Raw genomic sequence first — 22,602 nt, forward strand, 5'->3', positions numbered from 1 at the left:
CGTATCGCGATTGATTGGACGGTCAAAGGTCGCTCAAAGGTTACCTGACGCCACCTCCTGCTGGGGTTTGTTAAGACTCCGTGTAGGAGAGTAACGAATAATACTGGGACTAAGTTAACTTAGACTGATGTGGAACAGGATGTTTATGAGTGAAGATTTTTTACTTACAGTGTTATTATCATATTATCGTATCGGTAGTTGATTCCAGAGATTTGGAATTTGTTGTATCCACATGTTCGGCATCTCACTGACAGTAGATCATGTATCTCACATGCATGGCGAGGGGAAGGATAATCCTCAGATCTCAGGCCACCAGTGAAAACACCGTTGTGCTTGAACCATAAGGGGGAGTGAAGGACTGGGCCTACAACAGCGAACTTTTCATCTACATGTTCACGTTTGAAAGCAATTTCAAAAAGGGTGTTTGTCATTTCAATATGATCCCCTGATATGTTTAAAGTCTTTTGCGAAATGTATTTCTTCTCGAAAACCGGCTATAGGCATGTGCTGATATGCTATAGGCATGTCCTTACAAATGACTGTGTAAACCGTCGTTTAAGAATCCTGGGGTTAATGGACTTTGTAAACGACAGTCTACCGTCATTAACATGCTGTCTTCATTGATCCGTTTATTCATTTAGGAATAGATATCTTTGTTGAATGTAAATTTGGTGTCAGATAGCTTGCTAGATACATTTCACCAAACGTTTGACGAAACAGCTTTAAAACACTAACTACCATTGTTAAATATACATGTACCCTGTAATAATTTGGTTTGGGTCTGCAACACATCTAAGATGATACACTTCCAGACTGTTTTGAAAATTGTTACACTCCAACTTATTTCAAACGCGGACTTTTTACGTCAACATTATCTATTGTATAAACTGGTGATCTGCCTTCAGTTGTTGGCCAATCAATGGCCCATTTGTACAATGTATTGTCTGAACTAGTTTTCTACTTTTAAAATACATGCTGGCTAGTTTGAACTCCTTTCGTGATATTCTAGTTGTTTTACGTTCCGTCGACGACTGGTTATCGTGTTATATGTATTGTGTATGTACAGCAATTCTCGTCACGATATGGCTGAAATATTGCCGACGTGACGTTAAAACTAACTCACTATTGTATAAACATCAACACTTATCAGTTACCCTGTTTAATAATTAATAACCAACATGTCGATAAGATTCACATTCCTGTACATCACATGCTTATTAAATGTATTCATTTCTATTCTGAAATGTCACATTGATTGTAATAAACAAGTTCTATATCCTCAGAACCATCTCTGTTCATTTTCTAGTGATAGATACAGAGTTAGTAGTATAGGGAATGGCAGTTCCATGACAGGTCCGCTATATTATCTTATTTAATTATGAACCCATTCTCTTCCCACAGTGGTTACTTGTCATATCTTCCTACTAACCTCTGTTCTAATACGACCCTTTCATGGAGCGAGTGTTCAAGACTGGTGATTGGAGGCAATCAGATTTAGTAGTGCAATCAGCGACCTTGTTTCAAAAGTGATCGTTCGCAAGGTAATTTCCGGATGCATCGTGAAAACTAGAACTTCGAATTCTTCCCGAGCGCGATACTCAAAGGTTTCTTCTAGACAGAACTCAGTCATGTCATATTTGTTTGTCCACATTGCTTGTATTTGTCAAGTTGAATCTAGGTCGATGTAACACGTGTTCTGATTGGACAGAAAAAGGGAGATAAATCTGCTGTCATTTTTTGCCGCCAGTGGATTTTATGAGAACCGCGAAATATGGCCGTATTAGAACAGAGGTTCGTAGGAAGACATGATAGGTAACCTCTGTGGGAAGAGAATGTTATGAACCGTACACAGTTGGAAAATGTCGCTGAATGATGACAACTGAGGTAACCAGGCAAGGTCAGTCTGTAGCTAATCAGCCAGCAGCTTTCGGTACACCAGGACCTCGAGGAGCTTGGCGATCCAGCCGGCTCGTTGTCAGCTGTCGCCACAGTGTCAGGTGCCAGGAGTATCAATGCTGCGTGTGTCGTCCGTGGGTTAGAGTACTTTACTTCATGCGTCTCACATCTGTAGATACATATAAAAGCCCTAGTAATAAAATGTACACACGTATAAAATACAAACGTCCGGTCGCATGAACTATGGGACACATTACAACTTATAAAAGATCAATATAATAATATATAATTTATACAACCATTATCATACATCAAAACACACTCGGAATAAAGTAAAAGGTATGTATGTATGTGTGTGTGTGTGTGTGTGTGTGTGTGTGTGTGTGTGTGTGTGTGTGTGTGTGTGTGTGTGTGTGTGTGTGTGTGTGTGTGTGTGTGTGTGTGTGTGTGTGTGTGTGTGTGTGTGTGTGTGTGTGTGTGTGACATGCACTTAAACATGGCTGTTAAAGTCCATGCCAGAAGCGGTTGTAAAATGTCACATTTCATGAGGAACAGAAATTTAGTCTCTTCATTAATCGCCTTAGCATCATTCCATAGGTCAGACCTGAGGACAGAATAAAAAGCGCAATTCATGAAAGAAGTGGCGTTCATCTTCAATGTTATTTGTATGATAATATATACAGGTTCTATTTTCCAACAGAGTTGGGGGATTGGTGTAACGACCAGCTTCCAGTTTCAATTGCTAAAGGGAGACAACCACTCCGGAACTTGGCGAGAACACTTCTTTCTTCTCTTTTCCAAACATTTTTAACATAAGAACTAACGACGGGGACATGTTTAAAACATCTATAGGTCTTTAATGTATTACCATTCACATTTCCGGTATCATCCCACAATTTCTGAGACCACTCCAGGCCATCACAAAAAGTAAAAAATTCCCTGAAAACATTAACTCCCCACACACCTGCTCCATACTATACACTACACAGGTTAGATCTCCTGCACTGTTAGAAATAGCAGCCACACTACCGGGGCTGGTGGGAATATCTCTTGAATTCATTTGACGTTGGCTGCTACTTAAAGCGCTGAAGCATAACAAGATTAGGGTTTTAGTGAAGTCAAGTTGAACACGATCAAGGGTCATATATCAACAGCGCTCACCGACAGCAAGATCATGGAGGATGAGTTCCATCTGGTGTAAACAGAACTCACCAAATACTGCCGAATGAAACAAGAGATTTGGACCAAGGCCCGAAAGGCGAGTGACATCAACAAAGACGTGGAAAAAGTTAATCGTACAGGGCAGACTACAGGCGGAGCATTAATTTCCAAAACCAGAGAAATCATTGGGAAATATCTGGACTGTTTCTTCGACATCAGTGTAAATCCATAATATAATCGGATGGTCTTATTGTATCTGGTAAACCCGTTAAAATGATTGGATGCCAAGCTATGCTTTTTTCCTTCTTTCATGAAAGTTTGAGCTGGTTCTACACGAACTATATGTAAATCCATTGTCGAACTTGTCCATGTCTCTTGTTATCTAGTTAATTTTTAGTGAGACTTCACTTCTAAGACAAGCTCCAATTTTTGGTTTGCCTAAACAACGGTCCCATCATTAAGCACAACTATACTGGATCTTTGTCTTACCCGCTTACACCTGTCTCTCTTCCGAACGTGACTGATAGTTTTTTTAGCACGCTTAGCTCTCAGGAATCCATACACTATTCCATGCCAATCCCATGATAAATCCTGGTATCTTGGTTTCTCTTGTTGATTCATTCTCGCTATACCTTTGACAATATCTTAACTCTAAAGGACGATGTGAGAAAATTTTTGTATGGCCATTCTACGATGGTTCTCATCATTCAGCAACATTGTCTTACTGTGTAGAGATCATAATTCGTTGAAATATCGCTATAGGGCCTATATCAGGGGGTATGCACGGCTCATTCCCATGTTGCACATCGACGTAAAGCTGGTTTCCAGGGCTATCTGGTGGTGTCATCAGAAATGACCTGTCGCCGACAGGTTCGACGTCGGAACGCTTTTAAGCCCGATGTAACTCGATTTTTGACAGCTTTTCACTCTGCGGGTACTTGTCATGTTTCGTACAACGACCCCAGGGTTTTGATTTTACTCTGGATCGGAAGCCCTGTGTCTTGGCTTTCACGTCATGTGCGACACATGCGGCTGCAGTCATGTTTTCCCACCCTTAAAGCCACCTCAACATGCATAACAAAAGGTCACAAAACGTCAATGTTCGTCTGCCATGTCATGCCGTCGCATCTACCCATCAAGTAGATGTCTCACGTAAATAGCTGTAGACACTACAGCAATAGACCGCTCATTTCCCATATGCCACACCTTAGGGAATCGCAAAGATTTGACACGGCAAATTATGAACAATTACCACCAAATCGACTTAGAGCCTCCTGTCAAGACTCGAACGGGTTTGCTTGTGCCAGCTACCGTTTTACCATCATCGCCTGTCCTCTCGGGATCGTCCACTCGCCTGCTATGCAACACCAGCATGTCGCTCTGCTTCCGGCACTATCACCCATCTCTAGGCAAACGTCAGCAGAGTCTACACTTGCTCACGGGCAAATCAAGACTCGAACGGGTTTGCCTGCGCCAGCAACCGTCTACCATCATCGCCTTTCCTCTCGGGGTCGCCTCCCCAACCTGTGTGCAACACCAGTGTTTTGCCTGCTTCGTGGCTGAGACATCGCCTGCTTCTAGGTAAAATCACCGGCGTATGCACTTGCTCGCGGGCGAATCAAGACTCGAACCGGTTCGCCTGCGTCAGCTACCCTTTCACCGTCATCTCCTCTCCTCTCTGGATCGTCCCCTCGCCTCCAATGCAACACCAGCATTTCGTTCTGCTTCTCGCAAACTCGCCATTGAGTCCCCTGTCAGGACTCGATAGGTTTCAGTTCTGCTACACCATGGCCGCTTATAGATCGAGCGTCTTCGGCAGAACGAATGATGAATAGTATGAACAACGTCGCGCGCCGAACTGACATGCGGCATTACATACGGACATACCTAGCATCTTTGCTCAACGTTGCACATGCACATGCCATACACCAACAGAAGCGAATTGAAGTGCTCTTTCTAATGAATATAAGATATTGAAAGTCGCATGATGCTTGTAAACATTGTTAACCAAGAAGTAATGCACTGATGTGTTGGCGACGCACCGGACACGCGGCATGACACGCAGACGTATGTAGCTTGACATGCCAGTGCGCATGGGCATGTTATACATCGTCTTGGAGCCCATTGCCATGGGCTTTCATATGCACTATAGATGTTAGGGATCTTCGAAAGGAAAGAGAAATTATAAGGAGTGATTGGCGGGGTCGACATGAGTCGGCGGCGGAAGTCAAGCGGGATAGAAAAGCGGCACTATATGCAGACAGTTGCAGCTGTGCACAGCATTGCAGACGTACATGTTATACATCGCCAGAAACCCCATGAATCATAAATATTAGAAATCCAAAGAGGGACAACGAAATTAGAACGAAAGTCTACTTCCGATACCGGCGCTGTTGCGACGGAACTGACATGCGGCATTACATACGGACATACCTAGCATCTTTGCTCAACGTCGCACATGCACATGCCATACACCGACAGAAGCAAATTGAAATGCTCTTTCTAATGAATATAAGATATTAAAAGTCGCATTAGGCATGTACACATTATTAACCAACGAAGCATACGCTGGTGGTGTTGGCGACGCACCGGACACGCGGCATAATACGCAGACGTTTGCAGCTTGACATGTCCGTGTTTTGCATTTGAAAGCAGAGGATGGACAGAGAAAAATATAGCTGAAAAAGATATACCATATTAGATATATAAAGGAAGGAAGAAGGAAGAGCTTTATTCGGTATTTATGGCCACATGACCAAGAGTACAATTAAATGAGCATAATATAGCACATGGACAGGTGAACAAGTTTATACGGGTAGACTTAGTTTCAGGTAAATTGCAACATTTTTTAGTAGTTTGACGTTCTTTGTTGCAAGCAACTGAGTAAACTTTGATCTGGTTGGGGATATAATATAAAAATCAGGAATGTACATAGAACGTTGTTGTGAGTACAATGGACATACGAGCAAGAAATGATACTCATCTTGTATTAAATTACAGTTACATTTATCACATTTCATGGAATCAGAGTTTGTCATATTATAGCGACGGTGTTGAATTTTAAGTTTATGACTCATGCATCTGAATTTAAATAAAACACGTAAAAGATCTTTTTCGTAACAAAACTCTGATATATATTTTTCAGGTTCAAGTACAGATTTATATGATGAGTAATGATTTAAGAATGACGAAGAAGTGATTTTTGCATACCAATTCTGGAAATCTATATCTTTACATTTCTGTTTAAAAACATTAATAAAGCTTGTTACCTCGCCACAATCTTGCGATAACCACACAAAAGAAAATCCAGAATGAAATAAAAGTAAACGTACATGGGATACCCAATTGTGACCACCACTGTCGTCATATCTCTTTAGCAGTTCATAGCATGCCTTTGGGATGCGATAACTTTCCATATTCAGGAGTCTACACCAGTATTTTATACAACGGGTGAAATACTGCACACAAAGGTGGCTTCTACCCGTTTCACCGAGTACAATATTTGACGATACGTTTTTGCTAACACGAAGGTATCTTTTGAAATAATAGCTGTGCATTTTTTCAATGCTTGCACGATAAGTAAAACCCCATATTTCTGCACCATAAAGTAAAATTGGTGCAATTTTGCTATCGAATATAGTGGATGCATACATACTTTGTAGATACATACTTTGATATGTCTTAAATAGAGAAAAGATAGGAAATGAAGCCTTCCTAGCTTGTAAAGCTAATGTTTCACATGCTTTAGACCAGTACAATTTCGATGTAAAGACAATGCCAATATATTTATAATGAGGTAAAACATTCATGCTTGTACCGTCATAAAACCATTTTTCGTTATTACGAAGGTAACCACCATTCCTGAAAACAATAATGCTGGATTTATCCAAGTTAACCTCTAGACCCCATTTGAAACAGAATGAATTTAACGTATCCAGTTTTCTTTGTAGACCTATTACTGTGTCATCGATAAGAGTGACGTCGTCTGCAAATAACAGTAAAAGTATATCATTCATTCCATTTTTCACGAATATTCCTCGTAGGCCACATGTATTCATTTCATCAACTAATTCATTAATAAAGAAAATGAATAGAACAGGACTTAGAATGCATCCTTGCCGTAGTCCCGATGATGTCGAAAATACGTCTGAGCGCACACTACCTATTTTCACACAAGCAGATACCTTATCATACATACTTTTTAAAATTCGTATTATTTTCCCATGTATACCTTTGGAGATAAGAGCATATAGAAGCTTGTCTCTGTCTACATAATCAAAAGCCTTTCGAAAGTCTATGAAAGCTGCGTAAAACCGATGGTTCGGTTTTCTTAAATACTTTTGGCATAATGCTTGCAGAACAAACATATTATCAACTGTTGAGTAATCAGGTCTAAATCCAGCTTGACATTCATGTAATATTTCGTTCAGATCTACCCAGATACGGATTCTGGTTTCGGTGACAGAAGTGAATATTTTTCCCATTACATTTAACAGAGAGATTCCACGATAGTTATTTGGTTCCTGAGTACTTCCATTTTTATAGAGTGGAATGATCAAGCCAATATTCCAGCTATCAGGGAAAATGCCGCAATCCAGAACAGCATTCAACAATATTTCTAGGTAGGGAAGTAAACATTGGGCATGTTTAAAGAATTCGGGTGGTGTACCATCAATACCTGGGGATTTACCAGATTTTAACGCTTTGATCGCGTTATCTATTTCTGTTCCTGTAATTGGTTCAGATAGAAAGTCAATATTGTTACATTCCGCACAGTAATCATGCTGTGTCAAAAATTCTTCAACATTCTCATTGAACTCAACATTTGTTTCCCGACATGCCGGGTTTAACAGACTCTTAAAATATGTCACCCACTTGTCTGTTGTAATTGCGTTACTTTCATTACAAGTGTTCAGTAGAGATTTTATCTTATGCCAGAACTTCTTACAGTCACCACTTACAGCTGTACTCTGAATCTCATCAGCAATACCACTGTTAAACATTCTACTTTTATTTCTGCATAGGAGGCGAAAGTGTCTCTTTGCTTCAATGTATCTGTTTAAATTTTCTTTTGATCTGTATTTGCGGAACATATTAAGCCAGTAAAACTTACATTTTTTAGAACCTTCGCATTCTTCATCGAACCATTTTGGTTGCATATTCTTTGCTTTCGGGATATGATCATCACGACATTTAAAGTGACTACCTACACAGTGTAGAAACTCAACCAGTTTCTCGGTGGCACCATTGATATCAGAATGGACTAGATCAAGGAACTCATCTAATATAGAACGTGCTGTATTAGACGCTACAGACTCATTGAAGGTGTCTAAACCACCATTATTCCACCTGAACTTTACGAGTTTTACACACTCTACATGACGATCACTGACCACTTGCGGATTTTCGCTACAATACTCGACGCATACCTGTATAATGCACGATATAGGAAGGTGGTCAGAGTCTGACCGCGAGTGGACAAACATATTCTGAATTAAGTAGAAACAATTTGTGGACGCCAATATAAAATCAACAAGGCTTGAGCCATTGTGTGTAATACATGTAATAGACCCAGCTTCGTCGCCTTTTTCCCTACCGTTAACTACATGTATACCCCATACCTTGCATACTTCTAGAAGAGCCAGACCCTACATATTTACTGTAGTGTCTTGTGTTGCTCTAGTCTCCCTGAAGTTGTCGGCACGATACAAATCTGATAATGGTAAGAAGTTCAAATCACTATTATCTTCCAACAAATAATCATCGTTTGTGCCCACCCTCGAATTGAAGTCGCCTAGAAGTATTATAGGAATATCATCACCATAATCTGCTCTAATAGCAGCTAATTTCTTATCAAGCTCATCAATGCCATTAGAATCTGGGTCAACATACAGTGGGGATCCTTCTGGAAGTACATAAAGGAATCCTACAATGAAATTACTCTTAAAGTGGAAAAAGACGCTATTTTCCCAGCTGGGATATATCCTTTGGAGAACCTTCGCAAACACCTTTCGAACATAAACAGCCACACCTCCAGAGTAACGACCATACTTACGTAACCGTTTTGCAGGTGCTACATGACACATAAATTCTGTGAATAGACTATAAAGCGTAGTGGAATCGCTTTGCATCGTTTCTAAAAGACCAAATATATCAAACTGTGCACAAAAGTCCATAAATGAATTATCTTGTATGTGCGACTGCAGACCATGGATGTTCCATGCACATATGTTCAAGTTGATTAAGGAATCAGTTCCCGAGCCTTGGGGTGTAGATCTTGTGTCCAGCTCAGTATGTAGGTCACGGCCGAGTCCCTACACTGAAACAGACGCCTCCTGGGTGTCCCTACAGCCGCTCCCCCGGGACCCAGGAGGTGTCCCTCCATGGGCCCCGTTAGAACTGCGCGGCGTTGACTCCCGTCGGGCGTTGGTAAATCGTGTACTGATCTTTCTGATTTTCTCATTATCATACACATAGACATCGCCATCAATGACTAGTTTATCATACGAGAGAAAAGATTTCTTATCGTGGTTACGAGCCTCAACCATGAAAGGAATTAAAGCTGCTCTTGTCTTTCTAACTCTCTCTGTATAATCATCAGCTACACGTAATTGTTCATTGCCTTTAAGTTTCTGCCTGGCAAGATCAGTTACGCTTACCTTATCCTTGTAGGATAGGAACTTTACGATGATAGGTTTACGGTTTCCTCTGCTTTTAATCCGGTGAGCTCTCTCGATGTCGATGTCGATGTTGTCGGCGTTGTCCATACCGAGGTTGTCGTGTAGGAAATTTCTCACAAGACGTTCAGTCTCTGCCCACTTCTCCCCAAAGGTGTCCCCTATTCCGTGAATGATAAGGTTATGTCGTCTACTGTGGGCGTCACATTTATCCACTGCATCTTCGAGCATGGACACTCTCTCTTTTAATTCTGCGTTTCCGCCCTTATTTTCGTGAATTCATCTGTAATTTCCTTTCTCATCGTGTCTAACTTATTGTTCAGTTTACTTATGTCAGACCTGATGAGATGAAGGACACTATTGCTTTCTTCATCACAGATGTCAGATTCACCATGGTCAAGGTTGCTCTCACCACCGAACTCTAGTGTAGACTGTCTTGTCTTAGCCCGGACACCCCCGCTCGCTCCGCCGCGCCCCTTTGGGCCAGGGTTCGACTCAACATCGGAACATATTTCCAAAAGGCGGCGGACGAAAGGAACTGATGTTGTGTTTAAAACGTCCATCAAATTAGTCCCGACGTTGAAAGTGTTCATTGTCCATACACACAGATCATATTTCAGGCTGTGGGGATCACATAAGTATTTCCCACTTACGTGGATAATCAAGTTCAGAACAAGAAATAGCTTCAGTTGTCTATTTAAAAATGTTCCTTGAATGTAAAGTTTTTTCACTTCATGTCGTGATTCACTTCGACTGAGACAAAAACAGCCAATGCGTCCACGCCAGCAGTCTAATGAGTCTCCCATGCTGCACGTGAAATTGACAGCTTCACGCTTGACTTGTGAGTGACAGGTATCGACAGTGCATTGTCTTCAGATCATGGTGAATAACTTTCAGTATATCCCAATAAATATTAGACATTTGCCGAAAGAAACTTCTTTCTCAATAATTTCTGGGAATACTATACTCTGTCACTACCGGTATGATATCCCTATATAAAGTATTAGAAAGAAAGCAGAAGTGGAACCACAAGCGATATAACAGACGCAAAATTTCAGAAAGAAGCGAATGTAAAATCATTGTCTATGAAATACTCTACATTTGTAAGTTAGAAACGTTTTATTGATTTATATTATATAGTATATGCAACATGTGCAGCTACAAGAACTACAACAGTGGTCAAGAAGTGGCAGGACTACAGGTATGACGAAACCCTTATATTCCACTGAATCAATTAAGTTAGTTAAATTATTTTCAGATTGCAAAGCTTTACTACTCCACTGACATGGAAATATCTGAAATTACTCACGAAGATCCCTCTTAAATAAACGAATATCTATGCGACTTACACAATTGTGATAAGTGTTGCAGCATCGATGGGAATGAATTATGAACTCAAACAATAGACATCAATATGAAGAAGACAAAGTCATCAATATCCCCGTACTGGTAAAATACTCTTCATGAATATGTCTACTTGTTATGACTGTATCCAACGTTGTATTGTTCTTCAGATACATCTACCGACAACATATATGATCGATTCCACCGAAAAGTGTACAAAGCATGTTTGGGGTCATAACATTATAGCAGTATTATCTTCATTTTTTTCCGGGTGCTCATCACATTGGCACAAGTGAGACGATTCTGGCCATATATACCAGGACTATTTTAAGTACCAAATTAGTCTTATGGGAGGCACAAAACAGGCCACTTTGATTCATTTTGACATATATTTCACAAATGCTTTGTTGAAATGATGTAGTGTGTTAAATACTAGTCAAACTGAATGACCAGAAGTTTATTAATCTGACTGTCAAATATTTTGAGAATAACTCCCCTGAAGTGATTTTGTCTAAGGCTTAATTCGTAATTTTGGTGATTTGATTTCAGTCGTTGTTTTTGCGTTACCTACGAGTACAGTTTTCAATGCCTTTGTCAGTTTATGTAAACGCAACACAGTTGCATATGTAAAGCACTCAAATGGACTGGAGTTACATAATGTCTCTTGCAAGTAATAATCGAAAAAGTGTGAGAATTGATTTGGTAAAAGAATCACGTTACCTACAAATACCATTAAATTTGCTGCTGTTTCATCACATTAGTGAATGATATCATAAGTTCAGAGGGCCACAGGATGTACGTGTGCCACATCATTCTGTGCTGTTTTTACGAAGATATCACACAAAATAACGTGTACACGACGGCAAATGTTTGTCCCAAGTGTTACCTACGAGTACTAAGAACCGATCACATTGAAATATGTTGGTGGATCGACAACACGTGACATGTGTCCCATTTGGAAGTCATCATAGACCATCTTGGTGATAAATAAGTGTATTTTACATTTTCTGTAAGAATTTTATAGAAATAAACCCATGTCAATAACACAGGATGCATATGACACCTATGACAACTAACAAATGTAAATGTTAGTGAGGTTTTAAGTCTTATTATTGTAAAAAAAGCCTCAGACTACAAGTAGACATAGGGGGCGAAATTGGTAAGACATAATTTTCTGCTGGGATTTGAACGTAAAATGTATTCGTTGTTTTCAAAATGAAATAGAGAACACAATACGATGCTGTGACACAATTTATAATACTGCAGATCATAAAACTGATTAGGTACGCAGTACTACCTAATAATAGGCTTGAAATGTTTCTTTGAAATTTCTGGTGTCCCACGTCGTGATGTTGGTGGAATATTACTAAAAGTGGCGTAAAACTAAACTCACTCAGTCACACTCACTCGTTGAAATTTCAAATAGCAATATAACTGAGCGTTCATGAAACGGTCTGTTCGGGGATGCACTGCAGTTCGTGGTTTTGACTTTATTATGGCGATATGATTAATTCCTTTTGAATGAAATGTTCGAAAACAAGTTGATCTTGGTGATAAAAGTAAATGTTTGCATGATTTCACTATACACGATAGATTTATCTATCTATAAACGATAGATTCGTAGGCACCATGTGTATTCGTAGTTACCTTTCCGTATTTGTAGGTAACATCAATCAGCGTGTTTAAAGGTGTATGTCTTGTTCAGGGCTGTTACTGATGCACTTGCGAACACTGGAGAATTGACAGTGTACTGTCACTGCAGTAGAAAATAGTTGCATGGGATTAGGTAGGTAACTCGTTTTTGTCTTTGAAACTTTCTGTAAATGTCTATTTAATAGCAATTCTCATCATATGTGTAATCAAACAGTTATAGTTCAGTAAGACGTGGAATGTATTGATTGTTTTAGAAACATGTTTATCTGTACATAATGGTATGTGGTATATGCTATGATTTCAAACAGTTGAACATTTTTTATGTGCTTTCTTTGAATACAAATGTCAGTTGAAACATTTGGTGAATAAAATTTCAGTTCAGTTTCCATACTTTTCATCAACCGTTTAAACTCACTAGTTTAATTCAAATTTTTTGAAAAGTAAATAAGGTGACCGGCCCATTTTACATGTAAGGGTATATAAAGAAAAACAATCACAATACCTTTAGAGCGCCAGTTGAGTTGAGCATGTCTAGTTATAATAAATACATACATGAGTACCAGTTACTAACTTAAACTCACTAGTGTAAATATAACCACTTACTTCAGGCGACTATTTTAACGCAATTGTGCAAAAAATTCCATATTGTTTGGAAGTACTGTTTACACAAGAACTGATATATTGTAAAACAATTTTGTGTTCAATGAGTTCAATAAATGGTAAAAATGAGTGAAATTACACACACAACTTAAGCCTAATTATCGGTTTTAAGCCTGTCAGAATATGTTGCCATGATATTAAAAATCACGTCGATAGGCAGACGTCATTTTATCAACATGTCATATAGTCTAAACAAAACGTTACACCAAAACGAAGCTGTTCACATATTCGATACTTGCACATACTTTCCAGCACTTCGATGCATGATCCTCGGACAGTTCATCTGCAACTCCCCCAAGTTTGTGGAGAAAACAATCTTAGATGTAACCGCATGTACTTATACAATTTGTAGTGAATGTTTCTACTGAATCTAAACTTTTAATGAAATGACATTGCTACTTTCCGCCAGTGAGACAAGACAAAGACAAAACATGGTTGAAGACACTAAGACAATTGGTTGTAGACAATCTTCGTTCATATGCCCTATGCATATGGATAAACCCATCGACAGTTCCACCCACTCTCTCAGATGACTGAAGTAGATAATAATGATTTGTTTATGAAAAGAACACTAGGTGGTGCTATCTCACGTACATCAAAGTAACCAAAATGTTTTTATTTTCGTAAAGCTCAAGAAAGAAAACACGATATGGCGTCAGAGTTTCTATAGTCATTAAAATATTGAGACTGCAGAACAGTGGATGTCACAGGATATACAAGGTATGATGTTGGCATTTGTACTAATAGGTAATTCAGAAAATGAGCCTTCTACTTCACTAATCCACCAGCTTGTCGCTTTTAGAGCTTAGTGATGGCAACTGATTTTCATAAGAGGCACATATGTTGACTTTACATTGGTAAAAGTAGATACAAGGTGCAAGAAATTCTGTTTGCATCAACAACATGCTGTCAGGTTGGATATACATCAGTAATATTGACAATGGAAATAGAGAGGTTCTGTTCATTTATGTTCATTCAGGTTCATTAATACCCACAATGTGGAAGGGGATTGAGTGAGTTTATTTTTATGCAGCACACAGCAACATTCAAGCCGTCTGTAAATAATCGAATCTGGACTAGACAATCCGGTGACCAGCAGCATGAGCATCGATCTGCGTAATTGGGAACCGATGACATATGTCAAGCAAGTGAGCGAGTCGGACCACCCGATCCCGTTAATGGCCTCTCACGACAAGCACAGTGGCTTCAGACCAATTCTAGTACACGGTCATGTGCAGGGGGATATTGAAAGGTTTTATTGTTCTGGAGCACTACTATCAATTTTAGTCAAAGTCAAAGTTGATGCCATGGAAACGCAAAATATTCTATCTTCAGAAATTTAGAACTAACAAAAGGCACCTGTCCCCCATCAGACCTATCTATGTGCAAAGTTTGGTGAAGAAATATTTGACGGTTTTTATGTTCTGCTCCGGAAAAGACGTATTTGCACGGACGGAGGCAAAGAGTGCTAAATAATACACACCCCTATCCCCAACCCCTACCCTCAAGCACCACCACGCCAAAATACGTTATGGGGGATACTTTAAAAGAGGTTGTCGGACTTCCATCTCTCCTCTAGAAAGACGTTAACTTGCTAGCTGTATAAACATCGTCGGAGTTGCGCCCCCTTGCCTGCTTGGAGCGCTTGGTAGTTGCATGTTGACTGCTGAGGGAATAAAGGCATGTCGACAGTAAACCTACGAGTTTTTACTAATACTTATATCTTGAGTGGCGGTAGTTGGAAGTTGTCCTACCTGAAAACAGAGCACGAAGTATCTAGAAAGAAAAACGTTACACTATCCAACGACATTTATTACTGAGTAACAGCTTTGTAAACCTGAGGAAGTAAGTATTCATGTTAAACAGCGCAGGATGAGTGTCATCTATGGTTTAGTCGAAATTCCTGTTTTGTGGCAGCGGTATTCATTATGTAACAATTTCAGAGAATAATATGTAAATATTATATTTTCATGTTGAGGTATATAATCCTCTTTTTCCACTTTTTGGAACTTGACCATTGTTGTAGTAACCATAACACTACTTTTAAAAATACCATCATCAATACTTTCTGAAATGTAGGGGTAAACCATTTAGACAGGAAGAATTGATACCCATGGACACTAACTGTGCTCCCCTCCTGGTGGTTCTGATTCCTCATGCAGAACGTCTACATCCAGTTTAACCTGCTCAATAAGCGAGACTGATAAGTTATTGTTGTTGATGTTCTTTGCAAACCTAATCAAGGTAATTTGGACAAGAAATTTGACTTCTGCTTCAGGTATATTGATGATGTAATATGGTTCAGTAACAATCAATAGCCAATTCTCTTCCGCCCATTTACCCACCTGAACTCGAAATTAAGTTGACAACTGAAACCGCATCAACTCTTTCTTGCAAAAATGTGACAAAGGAGTGACACACCAATCTCTCCATAAGGCAGCATATGGCTCGATGGCCTCAACTTAAAAATAGTCAAGTTTTCTTTCATGTCGAGCAATATTCCAACAGCATTTCGAAATCTGATGCATTTGTTAAAAAAAAGATATCCGATGCAATTCCCTATTTTGACTGGTAACATATGTTCCCGAATTATAAAGTGCTTCCCTTACCCCATACATAAAAGTCGTTTTACATTTATCAATAACCTTACCTCCATGGCATTGTATGCAATTGACGTACATACTCAAAGAAATAAACGTGTCTTGGTATGCTTTCAGTATTCGGGTGGTTATTCATATAATGGACTAGAGAGAATATTCTTGTAGGCCAAATCATTCCAATTGTATGAGAAAAAGTCAATGCTACACTAGTCTTTGAAACACAGAATGTATTCCGAGCTGATTTGCTTTACAGTCACTTCAGGTCCCACACTGAGAGATGACACTAGCATTATGTCTGCTGACAACGGAAAACGATTCGAAGTTTTTTATCACTCTTTGAAATGGACCGTTTCTACAACTTAACCAGATAATACATACTACCATTACCTGAAAAGAACTCTTGCCTATTTGACTACTGACTGTTATTGCTATGGAACACTTCATGTTCAAATGTTTTAACAACAACCAATTCAAACACTGTATCTTATAAAGCGACAGCGTGTGCTTGTTGTGAACGTCTGCGTTTGTGCATGCTGGCCTTTTCTTTGTGGTTATATCTGAACATGACAGGCAGCCGTAGGAACCTAATGAATGCCCGTTATCTGAAGTGCGTAAATACATGTTGAGTCACTCGTTCAACAAATGTTTATTGCTTTCATGTTACACTTCACTGTGCCGTGCGTTACCGAGATATTTAGTTGTTGATCCTAGGAGCCAATTCTTAGTGCCATGCGTGTTGAGCACGAAACGGATACTACTTCACAGCTCACTTCAAGAAACACTTGCACATAAAGAAAGTCTGTATGAGGAAGAATCTGCTCAATGGTTCAGTATGAAAATGGCGTAAGGATAATTTGGAAATGATACAAAAATACAATATTATATTACATAGCAGTACGTCTGCAACGGTTATACTCTTGAGACACGTAAAGGGCCGGTGTTGAGTAGGCCTTCAGCAACCCATGCCTGCCATGAAAGGTGACTAACAGGATCTGGCGATCAGACTCGCTGACCTGGTTGACACATGTCATCGGTTCCCAATTGCGCAGATCGATGCTCATACTGTTGATCACTGGATTGTCTGGTCCAGACTCGATTATTTACAGACCGCCGCCATATAGTTGGAATATTGCTGAGTGCGACGTAAAACTAAATTCACTCACTCACTTATATTGTTGAGAGGGGGAGGTATTTAAAGCTATTACGACAGTTTTGCATGTTACTTTTATACTGCGTGGATAATCACTGCTTTTATTTTAGTGCTTATGAAGTTTTAATACCAATGTATTATATGTGTAGTGATTTGTATTAGTGTGTGAACTAAGTTAAATATTAGTCGCATCACATTGCTTTTTTCCTGATTCCCGTTAAACTGCATTTGTCTCAATATGGAGATTCGAACCCTAACAGCTGTCTGTGGCATGTGACCTATGTAGCGAACTAGTGCGTACTGAGAAAGGGAAATATTTCACCTTAGTTGTGTTTTCAATCACACAGTCCAACACATATTCTTGTAAGTCTTATTCACTTTTAATTTGGGGCCTGTTGCAGTGACACCACTGATCATCCCTTCCAGTGAATTTACTTATCTTATTGTCCCGTGTGGACCCGGGACAGAATGTGTCCCCAGCACCCCATTGCTTGTCGTAAGAGGCGACTAAATTGGGCAACCTGTTTGCCGTGGGTTGCATCCCGTGTCGGTGGAGGACGGGATCCTGGTGGTTGAGGACACTGGGAGTCTGGAACGTTTTCCTTTTGCTCAACACACCACTTCGGCCCTTACTTCACCTAGACGGGTGGTAGAATCGGCCCGATTCTATCAGTCGGCTGCAGCTGGTCATGCCGTGCACTGAGCATGGACACATTCATTCTGAAATTGAGTAGTATCAAAATTATTAGATGCTTTCAATGCAATGCATGTCATCAATAACCTGTTACCTTTACTATTGCCTAGAGTCCTATGCCAGAAGGCGGTGGCTCATGGGCCAATCTGGTTGATCCTTTGGTTCAACTGGAGTATAACATTCATGTATCCTTTTGGTGTCAGTATGCTGGAATACCGCTCACATGTGGCATCGCCCTTGTTGGCGCTCCGTGGCGGGCAGGGAGCAGGAATGCTGAACCACAATACATATAACCATGGGAAAACTAAATGCAAAAAAAAAAACAAAGCGGCAATTTTCTGACTCAGATTCAGAACTAGATTACTCTGATGATGAAATAGTTACCAAATTACTTTGTTCTGAGAGGGATACTTGGCCTCCTTTTCTAGTTATTGAAGCTAAGGGTGAACGTACACTTACTTCATATTCAACATTTCTTTTGGAAAAAGGACTTCAAGGTAAAGCTGGAGATTTAAAAGATGTGACAAAACTGCGTTCAGGAGGACTTTTGGTGGAATGTGCTAGGAAGTCTCAAGCAATTAATCTCATGACTCCAACAAGTTTGGCTGATATTCCAATTACCTGCGCGCTCTGCCCACAAGACCTTAAATTTTTCAAAAGGTCTAATACGTGATAGAGACAGAAGCCTTGCCAATGAATCAACTGAAGATATTGTGTCCGAGCTCAGATGTCAAGGTGTCATCGAGGCAAAACGTTTCACCTTTCGAAAAGATGACCGTGTGTTTCCATCAAACATATATCTGTTAACTTTTGATTCTCCAGTGCTACCTAGTTCTATTAAAGTAGGATGTTTTAATATGCGTGTAGAACTTTTCATTCCACGACCAACACTCTGCTTTAATTGTCAGAAGTTTGGTCATGGGCAAAATTCTTGCAGGAATAAACTCACTTGCTACAGGTGTGGAGAATGTGATCATGATGGCAAAACATGCACTAACAAAATCAAGTGTTTGCATTGTGGTGGCGACCACATGGCTTCATCCAAGGAATGCTCAGTGTTTAAGCATGAGGCAACTGTTTAGAAACTGAAATGTGAGAAAAGAATCTGCTATGCTGAGGCCCGAAAACAAGCACGTTTACTCACATCTGAAACCATCAGTCGTCCTTCTTATGCTGCTGTAGCAAAAGCGGTAACGGCATCAGTTCTTGCCAAACAGATCTGACTTGGATAACGTCAGAACACCCAACAAATGTTTCTGCAGTGGTACCTAGTACGTCACATTCAGATAGTAGTTCCAATCATACAACAAGAAAACACAGAGAATCGTCATCATCGACTCAGACTGAATCAAAGATTAAGTCATCTAAATCCACCAAAGTGGACTCTAAAAAACAACAAATTCAATCGGATCGAGTGCCAAAGGGCCTGAAAGATGTTGTGCAACTCCATAACAGACATGGATATGGAGGTACCGCCCATGTGAACACCAACGTCCATACCAATGGTCACTCACCCAAAAAGAAAGGGAGAGCATTGTCACCTGTTACTGCCCCTTAAATGACTAACGCATCGTTAATTCAGTGGAATTGCAGGGGACGGCGGACTAATTTCAATGATTTACAGCATTTGTGCAAGATTTTACACCGTCAGCAATCTGTCTACAGGAGACATATCTCAAACAGTCTGATGTTTTTGACCTGCGTCATTTCAATGCCTATCAATCTATTTCACCTCCAGGTATGAGGGCAACTGGAGGATCTTCCATCCTTGTTAAGCAGAATGTTATTCACAGCCCTGTTACGCTCAGAACTAATCTCCAAGCTGTTGCAGTGCGGCTTACGTTGCACGTTACTTTCACATTATGTTCTCTATATATACCACCCTCTTCAGCTCTTCAACCGAATGATCTACAAACTCTTTATGATGAACTTCCTAAACCCTGCATTATTATGGGTGATCTAAATGGCCACAACCCGCTCTGGGGTGGTTCAGCTACAAACAATAAAGGCACAGTACTACAATCAGGATCAGGGTGTCCCACAAGGCAGTATATTGTCCGTTACACTGTTTAGTATAAAGATAAATAGTTTGTCAAATGTTTTAAATGATTCAATCGACGGATCATTATTTGTGGATGATTTTAACATTTCTTGCCATGACAAAAACATGCATACTATTGAACGGCAACTGCAGTTGTGTTTAAACAAAATAAATAAATGGTGTCTTGAAAACGGCTTTAAATTTTCTAAATCCAAAACAAATTGTATCCATTTCTGCCGTAAATACAAACCACATAAAGGTCCTGAACTATATCTAAATGGGAACCCCATCAAAGTTGTCAAGGAGGCCAAGTTCTTGGGTCTTATTTTCGATTCACAATTAACCTTCCTGCCACATATTAAGTCACTAAAAACTAAATGCCTGGAGGCACTCGATTTGTTAAAGGTTGTTTCCAACTCAAAGTGGGGAGGGGGTCAATCTACTCTCCTTCATCTATATAGATCACTCATTCGTTCCAAACTTGATTATGGCTCCATTGTATATGGTGGAGCCTGCAAAAGCAACCTTAAACTATTAGATTCTATCCATCACCAAGGTCTAAGACTTTGTATTGGTTCCTTTAGAACTTCTCCCGTTGACAGTCTCTACGTTGAGACAGATGAACCATCTCTTGAACAGCGCCGTATAAAACTATCCTTACAATATATTACAAAGTTATATTCTAACATGTCTAAGCCTCCTTTCAACTGGGTCTGTAGCCCCCGCTACGAGGATTTATACACCAAGCAATCTTCTCTTGTTCCACATCTTGGGCATAGAATTAAACCATTCCTTTTTGCTGTCGGCATTGAGCTGGAAAATATAGCTCATTTGCGTTTGCTGTCTTCTCCTCCTTGGCAGTTGGTTAGGACACAGGTTGACCTAACTCTAACACAGTTTAAAAAATCAGAAACTAATGAATTACAATATAAACAGGAATATCGTCAATTAAATGGTAAATATATCAATTACAAATCCTTATTTACAGATGGGTCCAAAGGTGGTGGCACAGTCTCTTGTGCCACTGTCATTGGATCCAGAACAATCTCTTCTAGATTACCCGATGACAGCTCAATTTTTACAGCTGAAGCAAACGCCATATTAACAGCTCTTAAATATATTCAAAGACATCCAAAACATAAACAATATATTATTTATTCTGACTCTCTTTCTTGTCTTCAGGCTATCAAAGACATCCACTTTTAACAGAAATTTTTGAGCTTTATAATGATCTTGCTACTGGCCAATGCGACATTGTCTTTTGTTGGTTACCCAGTCACGTAGGCATTTCTGGGAACACAATGGCCGACCTTGCTGCTAAGGCAGCAATTAACAAATCTGTGACACCACTTCTTATTCCATACACTGATTATAAAGCCAGCATTAGAGCCTACATCCGTGATCTGATGCATATGAAGTGGGACACCCAAGTAGGTATAAATAAATTACACGAAATAAAACCATATATCGGTTACACCTACTTGGGTTGTCAGTCCAGATTTGAAGAGGTCATCGTATTGACCATACGAGATACACTCATAACTACTTATTGAAAGGTGAGGATCCTCCATTTTGCATCCCTTGTGATGAAAGAATCACAGTCAAGCATGTCTTGCTTGACTGTGTTGAATATTCCATCACAAGGGATAATTATTTCAAATCACGTACTATGAACGATCTTTTTAGCAACATAAATTCTCATTTAATTTTTGCATTTTTAAAAGAATTAGATTTGTTGGCTGATTTGTAAATATATCAATATTTTATGATTGGAGGGTTGAATTAGTAACTTAGATTGTTAGTGGCTGTATCCTCGAGGGGGTTAAAGTATTGTAAAATTATTGTCCTCCTGAGAGGGTACGTAAGTCCCAGGACATTCCAAGTAAATTTAAATGTTCCACCTTTTTAAATCGTAGAATATGTGTAGTTTTAATTTATAGCTAGATGTGTCTCAGTTGCTAACGACTGAGGGGATGATGTAAATCCAGCTAGGGTCCATGCAGGAAGCAAATGCACTGTAAGTCCCCATGGTCCTTAGTGTGGTGGTCTACCTTCAGTTGTTGGCAATATATAGCTTGTTTTTACCTTGTATTGTACCGTATGGTTAAACGTTTTTTGATCTAGTTGCTAGTTTTACATTAGAATCTGTGATAATCTAGTTGTTTTACTGTCCTTCGCTGACAGGTTTATACAAATTACCATTACTTATTATGTATGAAATTAATTGTTCTCGTCACGGTATGGACGAAATATTGCCGATGTGACGATAAATTTTAACTCACTCACTCACTTATCTTATTAGAAGATACATCATAGATCCAATGCACAATGAGGTAGGGCACTCAAGTAGGTATCAAAACAGTACACCAAATGAAACCAAATATTAGGTACACCTACTTAGGCTGTCAGTCCAGATTTGAGGAGGTCATTTTACGATGATGGTGTATTGGGTCATTCAAGATATACTCACCAGTATCTGTTGAAAGGTGAGGATCCTCCACTGTGTATGCTTTGTGATGAGAGAATCACGGTCAGGCATTTTCTGTTTGATTTTGTTGATTTTTCCATCACAACAGATGAATATTTCAATGTAAAACGTGCCTTTTTTAGTAAAGTTCATTTTCATATTATATATCTAAAGGAAATAGATCTAATTAATAAAGTTTCATATATATATATAATGAATTTAAATTTTTGTTAGTATGTAAATATTAACCCTGATTGCT

The 22,602-nt window shown here is 39.5% G+C and overlaps 1 pseudogene; it reads left to right on the top strand.

Moving 5' to 3' along the window:
• Positions 1-22,602, top strand: part of LOC137267794 (uncharacterized) — a 60,648-nt pseudogene that overhangs the window by 2,614 nt on the left and 35,432 nt on the right.

Source organism: Haliotis asinina, chromosome 16 (assembly GCF_037392515.1).
Source record: "Haliotis asinina isolate JCU_RB_2024 chromosome 16, JCU_Hal_asi_v2, whole genome shotgun sequence".
Taxonomy (NCBI): Eukaryota; Metazoa; Mollusca; class Gastropoda; order Lepetellida; family Haliotidae; genus Haliotis; species Haliotis asinina.